At 48.2% G+C, this 18,749-nt stretch overlaps 1 protein-coding gene across 3 annotated transcripts in view; it reads right to left on the bottom strand.

Moving 5' to 3' along the window:
• Nucleotides 1-18,749, bottom strand: part of LOC8052629 — a 225,557-nt gene that overhangs the window by 163,743 nt on the left and 43,065 nt on the right. The window lies entirely within an intron of this gene.

Genomic DNA, 18,749 nt, shown 5'->3' on the forward strand with positions numbered 1-18,749 from the left:
CCACTCCATCACACGGAGAATATTCATGGGTATTCTCTATCACACGGAAATTATCCACTTGGTCTCCCACTCTTCTTCCTGGAGCTCCCGTGGAAAAGCGTGAGCGACTATGGCGATGGAGAGAACAATCCTTTGACTTTCGGTCTGAGTGCCAACGAAACTTTGCGCGTTCGTTATGGAGTACAATTCCGTAGTTGTCAAGTTATACATGGATGTCTGGTGCTTGAGCCCGTCAAACACTCCATCACACGGAGAATATTCATGGGTATTCTCTATCACACGGAAATTATTTACTTGGTCTCCCACTCTTCTTCCTGGAGCTCCCGTGGAAAAGCGTGAGCGACTCTGGCGATGGAGAGAACAATCCCTTTGACTTTCGGTCTGAGTGCCTCAAAGAAACTTTGCGCATTCGTTATGGAGTACAATTCTGTAGTTGTCAAGTTATACATGGATGTCTGGTGCTTGAGCCCGTCACCCACTCCATCACACGGAGAATATTCATGGGTATTCTCTATCACACGGAAATTATCCACTTGGTCTCCCACTCTTCTTCCTGGAGCTCCCGTGGAAAAGCGTGAGCGACTCTGGCGATGGAGAGAACAATCCTTTGACTTTCGGTCTGAGTGCCTCAACGAAACTTTGCGCGTTCGTTATGGAGTACAATTCTGTAGTTGTCAAGTTATACATGGATGTCTGGTGCTTGAGCACGTCACCCACTCCATCACACGGAGAATATTCATGGGTATTCTCTATCACACGGAAATTATCCACTTGGTCTCCCACTCTTCTTCCTGGAGCTCCCGTGGAAAAGCGTGAGCGACTCTGGCGATGGAGAGAACAATCCTTTGACTTTCGGTCTGAGTGCCTCAACGAAACTTTGCGCGTTCGTTATGGAGTACAATTCTGTAGTTGTCAAGTTATACATGGATGTCTGGTGCTTGAGCCCGTCACCCACTCCATCACACGGAGAATATTCATGGGTATTCTCTATCACACGGAAATTATCCACTTGGTCTCCCACTCTTCTTCCTGGAGCTCCCGCGGAAAAGCGTGAGCGACTCTGGCGATGGAGAGAACAATCCTTTGACTTTCGGTCTGAGTGCCTCAACGAAACTTTGCGCGTTCGTTATGGAGTACAATTCTGTAGTTGTCAAGTTATACATGGATGTCTGGTGCTTGAGCCCGTCACCCACTCCATCACACGGAGAATATTCATGGGTATTCTCTATCACACGGAAATTATCCACTTGGTCTCCCACTCTTCTTCCTGGAGCTCCCGTGGAAAAGCGTGAGCGACTCTGGCGATGGAGAGAACAATCCTTTGACTTTCGGTCTGAGTGCCTCAACGAAACTTTGCGCGTTCGTTATGGAGTACAATTCTGTAGTTGTCAAGTTATACATGGATGTCTGGTGCTTGCGCCCGTCACCCACTCCATCACACGGAGAATATTCATGGGTATTCTCTATCACACGGAAATTATCCACTTGGTCTCCCACTCTTCTTCCTGGAGCTCCCGTGGAAAAGCGTGAGCGACTCTGGCGATGGAGAGAACAATCCTTTGACTTTCGGTCTGAGTGCCTCAACGAAACTTTGCGCGTTCGTTATGGAGTACAATTCTGTAGTTGTCAAGTTGTACATGGATGTCTGGTGCTTGAGCCCGTCACCCACTCCATCACACGGAGAATATTCATGGGTATTCTCTATCACACGGAAATTATCCACTTGGTCTCCCACTCTTCTTCCTGGAGCTCCCGTGGAAAAGCGTGAGCGACTCTGGCGATGGAGAGAACAATCCTTTGACTTTCGGTCTGAGTGCCTCAACGAAACTTTGCGCGTTCGTTATGGAGTACAATTCTGTAGTTGTCAAGTTATACATGGATGTCTGGTGCTTGAGCCCGTCACCCACTCCATCACACGGAGAATATTCATGGGTATTCTCTATCACACGGAAATTATCCACTTGGTCTCCCACTCTTCTTCCTGGAGCTCCCGTGGAAAAGCGTGAGCGACTCTGGCGATGGAGAGAACAATCCTTTGACTTTCGGTCTGAGTGCCTCAACGAAACTTTGCGCGTTCGTTATGGAGTACAATTCTGTAGTTGTCAAGTTATACATGGATGTCTGGTCCTTGAGCCCGTCACCCACTCCATCGCACGGAGAATATTCATGGGTATTCTCTATCACACGGAAATTATCCACTTGGTCCAACACTCTTCTTCCTGGAGCTCCCGTGGAAAAGCGTGAGCGACTCTGGCGATGGAGAGAACAATCCTTTGACTTTCGGTCTGAGTGCCTCAACGAAACTTTGCGCGTTCGTTATGGAGTACAATTCTGTAGTTGTCAAGTTATACATGGATGTCTGGTGCTTGAGCCCGTCATCCACTCCATCACACGGAGAATATTCATGGGTATTCTCTATCACACGGAAATTATCCACTTGGTCTCCCACTCTTCTTCCTGGAGCTCCCGTGGAAAAGCGTGAGCGACTCTGGCGATGGAGAGAACAATCCTTTGACTTTCGGTCTGAGTGCCTCAACGAAACTTTGCGCGTTCGTTATGGAGTACAATTCTGTAGTTGTCAAGTTATACATAAATGTCTGGTGCTTGAGCCCGTCACCCACTCCATCACACGGAGAATATTCATGGGTATTCTCTATCACAGGGAAATTATCCACTTGGTCTCCCACTCTTCTTCCTGGAGCTCCCGTGGAAAAGTGTGAGCGACTCTGGCGATGGAGAGAACAATCCTTTGACTTTCGGTCTGAGTGCCTCAACGAAACTTTGCGCGTTCGTTATGGAGTACAATTCTGTAGTTGTCAAGTTGTACATGGATGTCTGGTGCTTGAGCCCGTCACCCACTCCATCACACGGAGAATATTCATGGGTATTCTCTATCACACGGAAATTATCCACTTGGTCTCCCACTCTTCTTCCTGGAGCTCCCGTGGAAAAGCGTGAGCGACTCTGGCGATGGAGAGAACAATCCTTTGACTTTCGGTCTGAGGGCCTCAACGAAACTTTGCGCGTTCGTTATGGAGTACAATTCTGTAGTTGTCAAGTTATACAGGATGTCTGGTGCTTGAGCCCGTCACCCACTCCATCACACGGAGAATATTCATGGGTATTCTCTATCACACGGAAATTATCCACTTGGTCTCCTACTCTTCTTCCTGGAGCTCCCGTGGAAAAGCGTGAGCGACTATGGCGATGGAGAGAACAATCCTTTGACTTTCGGTCTGAGTGCCTCAACGAAACTTTGCGCGTTCGTTATGGAGTACAATTCTGTACTTGTCAAGTTATACATGGATGTCTGGTGCTTGAGCACGTCACCCACTCCATCACACGGAGAATATTCATGGGTATTCTCTATCACACGGAAATTATCCACTTGGTCTCCCACTCTTCTTCCTGGAGCTCCCGTGGAAAAGCGTGAGCGACACTGGCGATGGAGAGAACAATCCTTTGACTTTCGGTCTGAGTGCCTCAACGAAACTTTGCGCGTTCGTTATGGAGTACAATTCTGTAGTTGTCAAGTTATACATGGATGTCTGGTGCTTGAGCCCGTCACCCACTCCATCACACGGAGAATATTCATGGGTATTCTCTATCACACGGAAATTATCCACATGGCCTCCCACTCTTCTTCCTGGAGCTCCCGTGGAAAAGCGTGAGCGACTCTGGCGATGGAGAGAACAATCCTTTGACTTTCGGTCTGGGTGCCTCAACGAAACTTTGCGCGTTCGTTATGGAGTACAATTCTGTAGTTGTCAAGTTATACATGGATGTCTGGTGCTTGAGCCCGTCACCCACTCCATCACACGGAGAATATTCATGGGTATTCTCTATCACACGGAAATTATCCACTTGGTCTCCCACTCTTCTTCCTGGAGCTCCCGTGGAAAAGCGTGAGCGACTCTGGCGATGGAGAGAACAATCCTTTGACTTTCGGTCTGAGTGCCTCAACGAAACTTTGCGCGTTCGTTATGGAGTACAATTCTGTAGTTGTCAAGTTATACATGGATGTCTGGTGCTTGAGCCCGTCACCCACTCCATCACACGGAGAATATTCATGGGTATTCTCTATCACACTGAAATTATCCACTTGGTCTCCCACTCTTCTTCCTGGAGCTCCCGTGGAAAAGCGTGAGCGACTCTGGCGATGGAGAGAACAATCCTTTGACTTTCGGTCTGAGTGCCTCAACGAAACTTTGCGCGTTCGTTATGGAGTAAAATTCTGTAGTTGTCAAGTTATACATGGATGTCTGGTGCTTGAGCCCGTCACCCACTCCATCACACGGAGAATATTCATGGGTATTCTCTATCACACGGAAATTATCCACTTGGTCTCCCACTCTTCTTCCTGGAGCTCCCGCGGAAAAGCGTGAGCGACTCTGGCGATGGAGAGAACAATCCTTTGACTTTCGGTCTGAGTGCCTCAACGAAACTTTGCGCGTTCGTTATGGAGTACAATTCTGTAGTTGTCAAGTTATACATGGATGTCTGGTGCTTGAGCCCGTCACCCACTCCATCACACGGAGAATATTCATGGGTATTCTCTATCACACGGAAATTATCCACTTGGTCTCCCACTCTTCTTCCTGGAGCTCCCGTGGAAAAGCGTGAGCGACTCTGGCGATGGAGAGAACAATCCTTTGACTTTCGGTCTGAGTGCCTCAACGAAACTTTGCGCGTTCGTTATGGAGTACAATTCTGTAGTTGTCAAGTTATACATGGATGTCTGGTGCTTGAGCCCGTCACCCACTCCATCACACGGAGAATATTCATGGGTATTCTCTATCACACGGAAATTATCCACTTGGTCTCCCACTCTTCTTCCTGGAGCTCCCGTGGAAAAGCGTGAGCGACTCTGGCGATGGAGAGAACAATCCTTTGACTTTCGGTCTGAGTGCCTCAACGAAACTTTGCGAGGTTCGTTATGGAGTACAATTCTGTAGTTGTCAAGTTATACATGGATGTCTGGTGCTTGAGCCCGTCAAACACTCCATCACACGGAGAATATTCATGGGTATTCTCTATCACACGGAAATTATCCACTTGGTCTCCCACTCTTCTTCCTGGAGCTCCCGTGGAAAAGCGTGAGCGACTCTGGCGATGGAGAGAACAATCCTTTGACTTTCGGTCTGAGTGCCTCAACGAAACTTTGCGCGTTCGTTATGGAGTACAATTCTGTAGTTGTCAAGTTATACATGGATGTCTGGTCCTTGAGCCCGTCACCCACTCCATCACACGGAGAATATTCATGGGTATTCTCTATCACACGGAAATTATCCACTTGGTCTCCCACTCTTCTTCCTGGAGCTCCCGTGGAAAAGCGTGAGCGACTCTGGCGATGGAGAGAACAATCCTTTGACTTTCGGTCTGAGTGCCTCAACGAAACTTTGCGCGTTCGTTATGGAGTACAATTCTGTAGTTGTCAAGTTATACATGGATGTCTGGTGCTTGAGCACGTCACCCACTCCATCACACGGAGAATATTCATGGGTATTCTCTATCACACGGAAATTATCCACTTGGTCTCCCACTCTTCTTCCTGGAGCTCCCGTGGAAAAGCGTGAGCGACTCTGGCGATGGAGAGAACAATCCTTTGACTTTCGGTCTGAGTGCCTCAACGAAACTTTGCGCGTTCGTTATGGAGTACAATTCTGTAGTTGTCAAGTTGTACATGGATGTCTGGTGCTTGAGCCCGTCACCCACTCCATCACACGGAGAATATTCATGGGTATTCTCTATCACACGGAAATTATCCACTTGGTCTCCCACTCTTCTTCCTGGAGCTCCCGTTGAAAAGCGTGAGCGACTCTGGCGATGGAGAGAACAATCCTTTGACTTTCGGTCTGAGTGCCTCAACGAAACTTTGCGCGTTCGTTATGGAGTACAATTCTGTAGTTGTCAAGTTATACATGGATGTCTGGTGCTTGAGCCCGTCACCCACTCCATCACACGGAGAATATTCATGGGTATTCTCTATCACACGGAAATTATCCACTTGGTCTCCCACTCTTCTTCCTGGAGCTCCCGTGGAAAAGCGTGAGCGACTCTGGCGATGGAGAGAACAATCCTTTGACTTTCGGTCTGAGTGCCTCAACGAAACTTTGCGCGTTCGTTATGGAGTACAATTCTGTAGTTGTCAAGTTATACATGGATGTCTGGTCCTTGAGCCCGTCACCCACTCCATCACACGGAGAATATTCACGGGTATTCTCTATCACACGGAAATTATCCACTTGGTCCAACACTCTTCTTCCTGGAGCTCCCGTGGAAAAGCGTGAGCGACTCTGGCGATGGAGAGAACAATCCTTTGACTTTCGGTCTGAGTGCCTCAACGAAACTTTGCGCGTTCGTTATGGAGTACAATTCTGTAGTTGTCAAGTTATACATGGATGTCTGGTGCTTGAGCCCGTCACCCACTCCATCACACGGAGAATATTCATGGGTATTCTCTATCACACGGAAATTATCCACTTGGTCTCCCACTCTTCTTCCTGGAGCTCCCGTGGAAAAGCGTGAGCGACTCTGGCGATGGAGAGAACAATCCTTTGACTTTCGGTCTGAGTGCCTCAACGAAACTTTGCGCGTTCGTTATGGAGTACAATTCTGTAGTTGTCAAGTTATACATGGATGTCTGGTGCTTGAGCCCGTCACCCACTCCATCACACGGAGAATATTCATGGGTATTCTCTATCACACGGAAATTATCCACTTGGTCTCCCACTCTTCTTCCTGGAGCTCCCGTGGAAAAGCGTGAGCGACTCTGGCGATGGAGAGAACAATCCTTTGACTTTCGGTCTGAGTGCCTCAACGAAACTTTGCGCGTTCGTTATGGAGTACAATTCTGTAGTTGTCAAGTTATACATGGATGTCTGGTCCTTGAGCCCGTCACCCACTCCATCACACGGAGAATATTCATGGGTATTCTCTATCACACGGAAATTATCCACTTGGTCTCCCACTCTTCTTCCTGGAGCTCCCGTGGAAAAGCGTGAGCGACTCTGGCGATGGAGAGAACAATCCTTTGACTTTCGGTCTGAGTGCCTCAACGAAACTTTGCGCGTTCGTTATGGAGTACAATTCTGTAGTTGTCAAGTTATACATGGATGTCTGGTGCTTGAGCACGTCACCCACTCCATCACACGGAGAATATTCATGGGTATTCTCTATCACACGGAAATTATCCACTTGGTCTCCCACTCTTCTTCCTGGAGCTCCCGTGGAAAAGCGTGAGCGACTCTGGCGATGGAGAGAACAATCCTTTGACTTTCGGTCTGAGTGCCTCAACGAAACTTTGCTCGTTCGTTATGGAGTACAATTCTGTAGTTGTCAAGTTGTACATGGATGTCTGGTGCTTGAGCCCGTCACCCACTCCATCACACGGAGAATATTCATGGGTATTCTCTATCACACGGAAATTATCCACTTGGTCTCCCACTCTTCTTCCTGGAGCTCCCGTGGAAAAGCGTGAGCGACTCTGGCGATGGAGAGAACAATCCTTTGACTTTCGGTCTGAGTGCCTCAACGAAACTTTGCGCGTTCGTTATGGAGTACAATTCTGTAGTTGTCAAGTTATACATGGATGTCTGGTGCTTGAGCCCGTCACCCACTCCATCACACGGAGAATATTCATGGGTATTCTCTATCACACGGAAATTATCCACTTGGTCTCCCACTCTTCTTCCTGGAGCTCCCGTGGAAAAGCGTGAGCGACTCTGGCGATGGAGAGAACAATCCTTTGACTTTCGGTCTGAGTGCCTCAACGAAACTTTGCGCGTTCGTTATGGAGTACAATTCTGTAGTTGTCAAGTTATACATGGATGTCTGGTCCTTGAGCCCGTCACCCACTCCATCACACGGAGAATATTCATGGGTATTCTCTATCACACGGAAATTATCCACTTGGTCCAACACTCTTCTTCCTGGAGCTCCCGTGGAAAAGCGTGAGCGACTCTGGCGATGGAGAGAACAATCCTTTGACTTTCGGTCTGAGTGCCTCAACGAAACTTTGCGCGTTCGTTATGGAGTACAATTCTGTAGTTGTCAAGTTATACATGGATGTCTGGTGCTTGAGCCCGTCACCCACTCCATCACACGGAGAATATTCATGGGTATTCTCTATCACAAGGAAATTATCCACTTGGTCTCCCACTCTTCTTCCTGGAGCTCCCGTGGAAAAGCGTGAGCGACTCTGGCGATGGAGAGAACAATCCTTTGACTTTCGGTCTGAGTGCCTCAACGAAACTTTGCGCGTTCGTTATGGAGTACAATTCTGTAGTTGTCAAGTTATACATGGATGTCTGGTGCTTGAGCCCGTCACCCACTCCATCACACGGAGAATATTCATGGGTATTCTCTATCACACGGAAATTATCCACTTGGTCTCCCACTCTTCTTCCTGGAGCTCCCGTGGAAAAGCGTGAGCGACTCTGGCGATGGAGAGAACAATCCTTTGACTTTCGGTCTGAGTGCCTCAACGAAACTTTGCGCGTTCGTTATGGAGTACAATTCTGTAGTTGTCAAGTTATACATGGATGTCTGGTCCTTGAGCCCGTCACCCACTCCATCACACGGAGAATATTCATGGGTATTCTCTATCACACGGAAATTATCCACTTGGTCTCCCACTCTTCTTCCTGGTGCTCCCGTGGAAAAGCGTGAGCGACTCTGGCGATGGAGAGAACAATCCTTTGACTTTCGGTCTGAGTGCCTCAACGAAACTTTGCGCGTTCGTTATGGAGTACAATTCTCTAGTTGTCAAGTTATACATGGATGTCTGGTGCTTGAGCACGTCACCCACTCCATCACACGGAGAATATTCATGGGTATTCTCTAACACACGGAAATTATCCACTTGGTCTCCCACTCTTCTTCCTGGAGCTCCCGTGGAAAGGCGTGAGCGACTCTGGCGATGGAGAGAACAATCCTTTGACTTTCGGTCTGAGTGCCTCAACGAAACTTTGCGCGTTCGTTATGGAGTACAATTCTGTAGTTGTCAAGTTGTACATGGATGTCTGGTGCTTGAGCCCGTCACCCACTCCATCACACGGAGAATATTCATGGGTATTCTCTATCACACGGAAATTATCCACTTGGTCTCCCACTCTTCTTCCTGGAGCTCCCGTGGAAAAGCGTGAGCGACTCTGGCGATGGAGAGAACAATCCTTTGACTTTCGGTCTGAGTGCCTCAACGAAACTTTGCGCGTTCGTTATGGAGTACAATTCTGTAGTTGTCAAGTTATACATGGATGTCTGGTGCTTGAGCCCGTCACCCACTCCATCACACGGAGAATATTCATGGGTATTCTCTATCACACGGAAATTATCCACTTGGTCTCCCACTCTTCTTCCTGGAGCTCCCGTGGAAAAGCGTGAGCGACTCTGGCGATGGAGAGAACAATCCTTTGACTTTCGGTCTGAGTGCCTCAACGAAACTTTGCGCGTTCGTTATGGAGTACAATTCTGTAGTTGTCAAGTTATACATGGATGTCTGGTCCTTGAGCCCGTCACCCACTCCATCACACGGAGAATATTCATGGGTATTCTCTATCACACGGAAATTATCCACTTGGTCCAACACTCTTCTTCCTGGAGCTCCCGTGGAAAAGCGTGAGCGACTCTGGCGATGGAGAGAACAATCCTTTGACTTTCGGTCTGAGTGCCTCAACGAAACTTTGCGCGTTCGTTATGGAGTACAATTCTGTAGTTGTCAAGTTATACATGGATGTCTGGTGCTTGAGCCCGTCATCCACTCCATCACACGGAGAATATTCATGGGTATTCTCTATCACACGGAAATTATCCACTTGGTCTCCCACTCTTCTTCCTGGAGCTCCCGTGGAAAAGCGTGAGCGACTCTGGCGATGGAGAGAACAATCCTTTGACTTTCGGTCTGAGTGCCTCAACGAAACTTTGCGCGTTCGTTATGGAGTACAATTCTGTAGTTGTCAAGTTATACATGGATGTCTGGTGCTTGAGCCCGTCACCCACTCCATCACACGGAGAATATTCATGGGTATTCTCTATCACACGGAAATTATCCACTTGGTCTCCCACTCTTCTTCCTGGAGCTCCCGTGGAAAAGTGTGAGCGACTCTGGCGATGGAGAGAACAATCCTTTGACTTTCGGTCTGAGTGCCTCAACGAAACTTTGCGCGTTCGTTATGGAGTACAATTCTGTAGTTGTCAAGTTATACATGGATGTCTGGTGCTTGAGCCCGTCACCCACTCCATCACACGGAGAATATTCATGGGTATTCTCTATCACACGGAAATTATCCACTTGGTCTCCCACTCTTCTTCCTGGAGCTCCCGTGGAAAAGCGTGAGCGACTCTGGCGATGGAGAGAACAATCCTTTGACTTTCGGTCTGAGGGCCTCAACGAAACTTTGCGCGTTCGTTATGGAGTACAATTCTGTAGTTGTCAAGTTATACATGGATGTCTGGTGCTTGAGCCCGTCACCCACTCCATCACACGGAGAATATTCATGGGTATTCTCTATCACACGGAAATTATCCACTTGGTCTCCCACTCTTCTTCCTGGAGCTCCCGTGGAAAAGCGTGAGCGACTCTGGCGATGGAGAGAACAATCCTTTGACTTTCGGTCTGAGTGCCTCAACGAAACTTTGCGCGTTCGTTATGGAGTACAATTCTGTAGTTGTCAAGTTATACATGGATGTCTGGTGCTTGAGCACGTCACCCACTCCATCACACGGAGAATATTCATGGGTATTCTCTATCACACGGAAATTATCCACTTGGTCTCCCACTCTTCTTCCTGGAGCTCCCGTGGAAAAGCGTGAGCGACTCTGGCGATGGAGAGAACAATCCTTTGACTTTCGGTCTGAGTGCCTCAACGAAACTTTGCGCGTTCGTTATGGAGTACAATTCTGTAGTTGTCAAGTTGTACATGGATGTCTGGTGCTTGAGCCCGTCACCCACTCCATCACACGGAGAATATTCATGGGTATTCTCTATCACACGGAAATTATCCACTTGGTCTCCCACTCTTCTTCCTGGAGCTCCCGTGGAAAAGCGTGAGCGACTCTGGCGATGGAGAGAACAATCCTTTGACTTTCGGTCTGGGTGCCTCAACGAAACTTTGCGCGTTCGTTATGGAGTACAATTCTGTAGTTGTCAAGTTATACATGGATGTCTGGTGCTTGAGCCCGTCACCCACTCCATCACACGGAGAATATTCATGGGTATTCTCTATCACACGGAAATTATCCACTTGGTCTCCCACTCTTCTTCCTGGAGCTCCCGTGGAAAAGCGTGAGCGACTCTGGCGATGGAGAGAACAATCCTTTGACTTTCGGTCTGAGTGCCTCAACGAAACTTTGCGCGTTCGTTATGGAGTACAATTCTGTAGTTGTCAAGTTATACATGGATGTCTGGTGCTTGAGCCCGTCACCCACTCCATCACACGGAGAATATTCATGGGTATTCTCTATCACACTGAAATTATCCACTTGGTCTCCCACTCTTCTTCCTGGAGCTCCCGTGGAAAAGCGTGAGCGACTCTGGCGATGGAGAGAACAATCCTTTGACTTTCGGTCTGAGTGCCTCAACGAAACTTTGCGCGTTCGTTATGGAGTACAATTCTGTAGTTGTCAAGTTATACATGGATGTCTGGTGCTTGAGCCCGTCACCCACTCCATCACACGGAGAATATTCATGGGTATTCTCTATCACACGGAAATTATCCACTTGGTCTCCCACTCTTCTTCCTGGAGCTCCCGTGGAAAAGCGTGAGCGACTCTGGCGATGGAGAGAACAATCCTTTGACTTTCGGTCTGAGTGCCTCAACGAAACTTTGCGCGATCGTTATGGAGTACAATTCTGTAGTTGTCAAGTTATACATGGATGTCTGGTGCTTGAGCCCGTCACCCACTCCATCACACGGAGAATATTCATGGGTATTCTCTATCACACGGAAATTATCCACTTGGTCTCCCACTCTTCTTCCTGGAGCTCCCGTGGAAAAGCGTGAGCGACTCTGGCGATGGAGAGAACAATCCTTTGACTTTCGGTCTGAGTGCCTCAACGAAACTTTGCGCGTTCGTTATGGAGTACAATTCTGTAGTTGTCAAGTTATACATGGATGTCTGGTGCTTGAGCCCGTCACCCACTCCATCACACGGAGAATATTCATGGGTATTCTCTGTCACACGGAAATTATCCACTTGGTCTCCCACTCTTCTTCCTGGAGCTCCCGTGGAAAAGCGTGAGCGACTCTGGCGATGGAGAGAACAATCCTTTGACTTTCGGTCTGAGTGCCTCAACGAAACTTTGCGCGTTCGTTATGGAGTACAATTCTGTAGTTGTCAAGTTATACATGGATGTCTGGTCCTTGAGCCCGTCACCCACTCCATCACACGGAGAATATTCATGGGTATTCTCTATCACACGGAAATTATCCACTTGGTCTCCCACTCTTCTTCCTGGAGCTCCCGTGGAAAAGCGTGAGCGACTCTGGCGATGGAGAGAACAATCCTTTGACTTTCGGTCTGAGTGCCTCAACGAAACTTTGCGCGTTCGTTATGGAGTACAATTCTGTAGTTGTCAAGTTATACATGGATGTCTGGTGCTTGAGCACGTCACCCACTCCATCACACGGAGAATATTCATGGGTATTCTCTATCACACGGAAATTATCCACTTGGTCTCCCACTCTTCTTCCTGGAGCTCCCGTGGAAAAGCGTGAGCGACTCTGGCGATGGAGAGAACAATCCTTTGACTTTCGGTCTGAGTGCCTCAACGAAACTTTGCGCGTTCGTTATGGAGTACAATTCTGTAGTTGTCAAGTTGTACATGGATGTCTGGTGCTTGAGCCCGTCACCCACTCCATCACACGGAGAATATTCATGGGTATTCTCTATCACACGGAAATTATCCACTTGGTCTCCCACTCTTCTTCCTGGAGCTCCCGTGGAAAAGCGTGAGCGACTCTGGCGATGGAGAGAACAATCCTTTGACTTTCGGTCTGAGTGCCTCAACGAAACTTTGCGCGTTCGTTATGGAGTACAATTCTGTAGTTGTCAAGTTATACATGGATGTCTGGTGCTTGAGCCCGTCACCCACTCCATCACACGGAGAATATTCATGGGTATTCTCTATCACACGGAAATTATCCACTTGGTCTCCCACTCTTCTTCCTGGAGCTCCCGTGGAAAAGCGTGAGCGACTCTGGCGATGGAGAGAACAATCCTTTGACTTTCGGTCTGAGTGCCTCAACGAAACTTTGCGCGTTCGTTATGGAGTACAATTCTGTAGTTGTCAAGTTATACATGGATGTCTGGTCCTTGAGCCCGTCACCCACTCCATCACACGGAGAATATTCATGGGTATTCTCTATCACACGGAAATTATCCACTTGGTCCAACACTCTTCTTCCTGGAGCTCCCGTGGAAAAGCGTGAGCGACTCTGGCGATGGAGAGAACAATCCTTTGACTTTCGGTCTGAGTGCCTCAACGAAACTTTGCACGTTCGTTATGGAGTACAATTCTGTAGTTGTCAAGTTATACATGGATGTCTGGTGCTTGAGCCCGTCATCCACTCCATCACACGGAGAATATTCATGGGTATTCTCTATCACACGGAAATTATCCACTTGGTCTCCCACTCTTCTTCCTGGAGCTCCCGTGGAAAAGCGTGAGCGACTCTGGCGATGGAGAGAACAATCCTTTGACTTTCGGTCTGAGTGCCTCAACGAAACTTTGCGCGTTCGTTATGGAGTACAATTCTGTAGTTGTCAAGTTATACATGGATGTCTGGTGCTTGAGCCCGTCACCCACTCCATCACACGGAGAATATTCATGGGTATTCTCTATCACACGGAAATTATCCACTTGGTCTCCCACTCTTCTTCCTGGAGCTCCCGTGGAAAAGTGTGAGCGACTCTGGCGATGGAGAGAACAATCCTTTGACTTTCGGTCTGAGTGCCTCAACGAAACTTTGCGCGTTCGTTATGGAGTACAATTCTGTAGTTGTCAAGTTATACATGGATGTCTGGTGCTTGAGCCCGTCACCCACTCCATCACACGGAGAATATTCATGGGTATTCTCTATCACACGGAAATTATCCACTTGGTCTCCCACTCTTCTTCCTGGAGCTCCCGTGGAAAAGCGTGAGCGACTCTGGCGATGGAGAGAACAATCCTTTGACTTTCGGTCTGAGGGCCTCAACGAAACTTTGCGCGTTCGTTATGGAGTACAATTCTGTAGTTGTCAAGTTATACATGGATGTCTGGTGCTTGAGCCCGTCACCCACTCCATCACACGGAGAATATTCATGGGTATTCTCTATCACACGGAAATTATCCACTTGGTCTCCTACTCTTCTTCCTGGAGCTCCCGTGGAAAAGCGTGAGCGACTATGGCGATGGAGAGAACAATCCTTTGACTTTCGGTCTGAGTGCCTCAACGAAACTTTGCGCGTTCGTTATGGAGTACAATTCTGTACTTGTCAAGTTATACATGGATGTCTGGTGCTTGAGCACGTCACCCACTCCATCACACGGAGAATATTCATGGGTATTCTCTATCACACGGAAATTATCCACTTGGTCTCCCACTCTTTTTCCTGGAGCTCCCGTGGAAAAGCGTGAGCGACACTGGCGATGGAGAGAACAATCCTTTGACTTTCGGTCTGAGTGCCTCAACGAAACTTTGCGCGTTCGTTATGGAGTACAATTCTGTAGTTGTCAAGTTATACATGGATGTCTGGTGCTTGAGCCCGTCACCCACTCCATCACACGGAGAATATTCATGGGTATTCTCTATCACACGGAAATTATCCACTTGGTCTCCCACTCTTCTTCCTGGAGCTCCCGTGGAAAAGCGTGAGCGACTCTGGCGATGGAGAGAACAATCCTTTGACTTTCGGTCTGAGTGCCTCAACGAAACTTTGCGCGTTCGTTATGGAGTACAATTCTGTAGTTGTCAAGTTATACATGGATGTCTGGTGCTTGAGCCCGTCACCCACTCCATCACACGGAGAATATTCATGGGTATTCTCTATCACACGGAAATTATCCACTTGGTCTCCCACTCTTCTTCCTGGAGCTCCCGTGGAAAAGCGTGAGCGACTCTGGCGATGGAGAGAACAATCCTTTGACTTTCGGTCTGAGTGCCTCAACGAAACTTTGCGCGTTCGTTATGGAGTACAATTCTGTAGTTGTCAAGTTATACATGGATGTCTGGTGCTTGAGCCCGTCACCCACTCCATCACACGGAGAATATTCATGGGTATTCTCTATCGCACGAAAATTATCCACTTGGTCTCCCACTCTTCTTCCTGGAGCTCCCGTGGAAAAGCGTGAGCGACTCTGGCGATGGAGAGAACAATCCTTTGACTTTCGGTCTGAGTGCCTCAACGAAACTTTGCGCGTTCGTTATGGAGTACAATTCTGTAGTTGTCAAGTTATAAATGGATGTCTGGTGCTTGAGCCCGTCACCCACTCCATCACACGGAGAATATTCATGGGTATTCTCTATCACACGGAAACTATCCACTTGGTCTCCCACTCTTCTTCCTGGAGCTCCCGTGGAAAGGCGTGAGCGACTCTGGCGATGGAGAGAACAATCCTTTGACTTTCGGTCTGAGTGCCTCAACGAAACTTTGCGCGTTCGTTATGGAGTACAATTCTGTAGTTGTCAAGTTATACATAGATGTCTGGTGCTTGAGCCCGTCACCCACTCCATCACACGGAGAATATTCATGGGTATTCTCTATCACACGGAAATTATCCACTTGGTCTCCCACTCTTCTTCCTGGAGCTCCCGTGGAAAAGCGTGAGCGACTCTGGCGATGGAGAGAACAATCCTTTGACTTTCGGTCTGAGTGCCTCAACGAAACTTTGCGCGTTCGTTATGGAGTACAATTCTGTAGCTGTCAAGTTATACATGGATGTCTGGTGCTTGAGCACGTCACCCACTCCATCACACGGAGAATATTCATGGGTATTCTCTATCACACGGAAATTATCCACTTGGTCTCCCACTCTTCTTCCTGGAGCTCCCGTGGAAAAGCGTGAGCGACTCTGGCGATGGAGAGAACAATCCTTTGACTTTCGGTCTGAGTGCCTCAACGAAACTTTGCGCGTTCGTTATGGAGTACAATTCTGTAGTTGTCAAGTTATACATGGATGTCTGGTGCTTGAGCACGTCACCCACTCCATCACACGGAGAATATTCATGGGTATTCTCTATCACACGGAAATTATCCACTTGGTCTCCCACTCTTCTTCCTGGAGCTCCCGTGGAAAAGCGTGAGCGACTCTGGCGATGGAGAGAACAATCCTTTGACTTTCGGTCTGAGTGCCTCAACGAAACTTTGCGCGTTCGTTATGGAGTACAATTCTGTAGTTGTCAAGTTGTACATGGATGTCTGGTGCTTGAGCCCGTCACCCACTCCATCACACGGAGAATATTCATGGGTATTCTCTATCACACGGAAATTATCCACTTGGTCTCCCACTCTTCTTCCTGGAGCTCCCGTGGAAAAGCGTGAGCGACTCTGGCGATGGAGAGAACAATCCTTTGACTTTCGGTCTGAGTGCCTCAACGAAACTTTGCGCGTTCGTTATGGAGTACAATTCTGTAGTTGTCAAGTTATACATGGATGTCTGGTGCTTGAGCCCGTCACCCACTCCATCACACGGAGAATATTCATGGGTATTCTCTATCACACGGAAATTATCCACTTGGTCTCCCACTCTTCTTCCTGGAGCTCCCGTGGAAAAGCGTGAGCGACTCTGGCGATGGAGAGAACAATCCTTTGACTTTCGGTCTGAGTGCCTCAACGAAACTTTGCGCGTTCGTTATGGAGTACAATTCTGTAGTTGTCAAGTTATACATGGATGTCTGGTCCTTGAGCCCGTCACCCACTCCATCACACGGAGAATATTCATGGGTATTCTCTATCACACGGAAATTATCCACTTGGTCCAACACTCTTCTTCCTGGAGCTCCCGTGGAAAAGCGTGAGCGACTCTGGCGATGGAGAGAACAATCCTTTGACTTTCGGTCTGAGTGCCTCAACGAAACTTTGCGCGTTCGTTATGGAGTACAATTCTGTAGTTGTCAAGTTATACATGGATGTCTGGTGCTTGAGCTCGTCATCCACTCCATCACACGGAGAATATTCATGGGTATTCTCTATCACACGGAAATTATCCACTTGGTCTCCCACTCTTCTTCCTGGAGCTCCCGTGGAAAAGCGTGAGCGACTCTGGCGATGGAGAGAACAATCCTTTGACTTTCGGTCTGAGTGCCTCAACGAAACTTTGCGCGTTCGTTATGGAGTACAATTCTGTAGTTGTCAAGTTATACATGGATGTCTGGTGCTTGAGCCCGTCACCCACTCCATCACACGGAGAATATTCATGGGTATTCTCTATCACACGGAAATTATCCACTTGGTCTCCCACTCTTCTTCCTGGAGCTCCCGTGGAAAAGTGTGAGCGACTCTGGCGATGGAGAGAACAATCCTTTGACTTTCGGTCTGAGTGCCTCAACGAAACTTTGCGCGTTCGTTATGGAGTACAATTCTGTAGTTGTCAAGTTATACATGGATGTCTGGTGCTTGAGCCCGTCACCCACTCCATCACACGGAGAATATTCATGGGTATTCTCTATCATACGGAAATTATCCACTTGGTCTCCCACTCTTCTTCCTGGAGCTCCCGTGGAAAAGCGTGAGCGACTCTGGCGATGGAGAGAACAATCCTTTGACTTTCGGTCTGAGTGCCTCAACGAAACTTTGCGCGTTCGTTATGGAGTACAATTCTGTAGTTGTCAAGTTATACATGGATGTCTGGTGCTTGAGCCCGTCACCCACTCCATCACACGGAGAATATTCATGGGTATTCTCTATCACACGGAAATTATCCACTTGGTCTCCCACTCTTCTTCCTGGAGCTCCCGTGGAAAAGCGTGAGCGACTCTGGCGATGGAGAGAACAATCCTTTGACTTTCGGTCTGAGTGCCTCAACGAAACTTTGCGCGTTCGTTATGGAGTACAATTCTGTAGTTGTCAAGTTATACATGGATGTCTGGTGCTTGAGCCCGTCACCCACTCCATCACACGGAGAATATTCATGGGTATTCTCTATCACACGGCAATTATCCACTTGGTCTCCCACTCTTCTTCCTGGAGCTCCCGTGGAAAAGCGTGAGCGACTCTGGCGATGGAGAGAACAATCCTTTGACTTTCGGTCTGAGTGCCTCAACGAAACTTTGCGCGTTCGTTATGGAGTACAATTCTGTAGTTGTCAAGTTATACATGGATGTCTGGTGCTTGAGCCCGTCACCCACTCCATCACACGGAGAATATTCATGGGTATTCTCTATCATACGGAAATTATCCACTTGGTCTCCCACTCTTCTTCCTGGAGCTCCCGTGGAAAAGCGTGAGCGACTCTGGCGATGGAGAGAACAATCCTTTGACTTTCGGTCTGAGTGCCTCAACGAAACTTTGCGCGTTCGTTATGGAGTACAATTCTGTAGTTGTCAAGTTATACATGGATGTCTGGTGCTTGAGCCCGTCACCCACTCCATCACACGGAGAATATTCATGGGTATTCTCTATCACACGGAAATTATCCACTTGGTCTCCCACTCTTCTTCCTGGAGCTCCCGTGGAAAAGCGTGAGCGACTCTGGCGATGGAGAGAACAATCCTTTGACTTTCGGTCTGAGTGCCTCAACGAAACTTTGCGCGTTCGTTATGGAGTAC

Source organism: Ixodes scapularis, unplaced genomic scaffold (assembly GCF_016920785.2).
Source record: "Ixodes scapularis isolate PalLabHiFi unplaced genomic scaffold, ASM1692078v2 PGA_scaffold0__279_contigs__length_252992795, whole genome shotgun sequence".
Lineage (NCBI taxonomy): Eukaryota > Metazoa > Arthropoda > Arachnida > Ixodida > Ixodidae > Ixodes > Ixodes scapularis.